This window comes from Medicago sativa, chromosome 6 (assembly GCF_051527215.1).
Source record: "Medicago sativa cultivar Bolivia chromosome 6, Bolivia_mono, whole genome shotgun sequence".
In the NCBI taxonomy this organism is placed as follows: Eukaryota; Viridiplantae; Streptophyta; class Magnoliopsida; order Fabales; family Fabaceae; genus Medicago; species Medicago sativa.
The window spans coordinates 2406002-2409257 of NC_140754.1; positions in this window are offsets into that span (position 1 = coordinate 2406002).

The window sequence follows — 3256 nt, forward strand, 5'->3', positions numbered from 1 at the left end:
TGGCACTAGCCGATGGTGGTCGCCTCCTCTACTCAAGGATGATTTCCGGCGGTTCTGTTTTCAATTGCAAGATGTTTTCGATATGTTTGTGGAGTTTACGGGGAAGGATTGAAAGTTACTATGAAGGATTGAAAGTTTACGGGGAATTGGGCTTCCATTGTTTGGATCCCCAAAGAAAGGGTGAGGAATGATCATTTTTTGATGGGCCCTACAACTTAAAACTTTCCGTCCAATATTGAGAAGAAATCATGAGATATTGTTCAATTTTTCAAATAGACATTGATGCCCTTGCCTTGGTTAACGTGCTTGAGTTATGTTCCGGTAGTGTTGTTATACTGTTATATGACCAAGTACCAAATGTATCTCACAACAAATATTTAAATAAGAATGATGCATCAATAATTTAATTAGTAAATAAATGCTATAGTAATATTTTATTTTAAAATACTATATAAATATATATATGTATATTATATATATGTATATTATATACTACCTCCGTCCCTAATTATAGGACCCTTTTGAGAAATTTTTTTGTCTCTTTTTATAAGACCCTTTTGGTATTTCCAAGTACATTAATTAATTCTTTACCAACATACCCCTATTTATTTATATCTTTTTCTTCAATCAACATTAAATATTACATTGAAAACATAAACTAACTCTCTCTTTTAAAGGATAAAATTGTAAAAACAATACTAATTACTAACAAATTTATTACACTTATCAATTTTCTTAATATGCGTTATTTTTTCAAAAGGGTCTTATAATTAGGGACGGAGGTAGTATAAGAATATGGTTTGATATGATCAAACTGATCCTTAGCTGTATGAAAGTGTTTCATCATTAATTGAAGTTTGTAACAAAGAGATATTGTTTTATTGTAACGCCACAGTTTTAACATGTCAAGCATATATAGCGTCTTCTTATAAATGAGCTTGACTGAAGTACACGTTACAATTGAAATTATAAAGACTTGAAGTATGTTGTCTTCTTCTTTCATTTCTTACAAATTATACGGATGAGCCTTCAACGCATCGATGTAAATATGGATTTTTCGAACCATTGCACCTGAAGCAGGTTTTGGGTAGACACAATGTTATGAACCATAGCCATGACCCAATGGAAAAATTCCAAATCTGATACATTGGTTTGTCGAAACACCAATTCTTTCCTTCTTAGCCATAAAGTTATCCAAGGCAACAACAAAAATAAGAGGACAATGAACTTCGTTTACAGAACCAGAATTTTTGAGATTCAACATAAGCCATTCCTTCCATTCCATATCATCATAAAACTTCACATCATAAAATTGTTGAAACCTAAGCCGAAAATTCCAAGCTTTCACACAGTCCCTCTAACCATACTCATTATAGCTGTCTATATGTGACACTTGTGGACACATTGGAAGAAACGAGCCTCGGATTTGGAATGAACCGTCCAAATTGCCCAATGCTGCTGGTTTCGATGGATTTAGGGGAAGGTCATAGTGTGGTCTGTGTGTGTGCTAGTGGTTTGAGGTGATCTGATCCGTGAAGGAAATAAAAATCATTTAACTGTGACACTGATATTCTTTAGTTTTTGAGCAAGGCACTCTCAGCTTTCATCAATCTAATAAAATCTTTTTTGCTTATCAGTTCACTTTCTCTATATAGATTACAAATGTATTTCAATGGTGTGATTCAAAGTGAGTTTGAATCAACTTTTTATTCACTTTCTCTGAATGATTTGTACAAGTTCTTCCAACTATATTCATCTATATACTTGTTCTGTTTCTAGCAAAGTGACTTGAAGATTAATGTTTGATTCACATTAATTTTATATACAAGACAATTATTACATTGGATATGTGACTGCCTTCCTTAATGGCAGACTTTTGTACATTCAATTAAACTAAAATTGAACGTTTATCCTCTCTTGGTTCAAGTCACACATCGGTTGATGCAACGAGTAAAGCGAGTTGGTAAGGTTATAAAAAGAAAGGACTTCTTGATTTAATTTTCATCGATGCAAATGTTATGTCAAAGAGTATTACTTGAATTCCGATAAAGTTGCAGTTGCATGTTGCAGCAAAGATTAGATTTTCAAATCTGAAAAATTTATGGTTTTTCTATATATTTGGGAATCAGTTTTGTGCTTCATTATGCAACTGCTTAATTAGTTTATTGCTTTTTTGGTATACATTTTGCTGTTTACAGTTTGCAGTAAAGAATATTAATAATACAGAAGCAATTGCATATTAAAGATGGATAAAAACTTTTGAATCTGAAACAAAACGATAAAAAAAATTAAATTTAAATTTAAAAAACAAATCCAACTGCATATTTTGTAAATTTAAAAATCTCATCCAACTATACAACTTCAATATGAATTCAGTTGACACTCTATTACATATGCATCCGTGGTTTGTGATTCAAGAAGTCCTTACATTTTATAACCTTAATTACCAGCTTATGCACATGTTCAAGCACTACAGTTTAATGAAGAAGTTGCCGATAGGAGATCGATGTGACTAATCTGTGATGCAAAAGGGGATTATGAAAGTGCTTTAGAGCATTATGTGTCGGCAAATATGGTTATGACATAAAATTGTGAGGAACTAGATGTTCTAGAAGTGATTGGTAATGGATTGATAGATGTTGCTGCAATTTATCAGACCATGAATGATTTGGAAATTGAGAATGACATCCAGACTCTATCACAAGATCCCTGAAAGGAAAACGAGGAATTCATGAACATATTATAAAACATGATGTATACATGTAATGTAGAAAGCATAGAGGATCTTCTATGATTACAAACTTAGAATGGCGTGACAGTTATAAATGAGTATGAGCTTTACTCAAGTACCCCTTACAATTGCAATATAATTATAAAGATTTGAAGTATGTTGTATTCATCCTTCATGTCTTACAAATTTCAGTTTGGAGTTAATTCTAGAAATATGGATGAAGCATGTCATATGATTGGATAAAATAACTTAAAATCACCATACAAAATTACCTTAGTCACTGCCATTAAGAAGCTTAAGTCAAAAAAGATGTGTACATAGGTAAATTAATTAAAAGGATAAGGACTCATTAAAATTATTAGATACTCCCTCCGTCCCTTAATGTAACCCCCCTTTGCATTTTTCACAATTTTTAAGAAAAGTTGTCAATGTAATTAATGTGTCTATTTTGTGTATTAATATTACCAAATTGTCCTTTGTTTGTATGTGTATTAAATTTGACTATTCATATTTCAAGACAAGTTA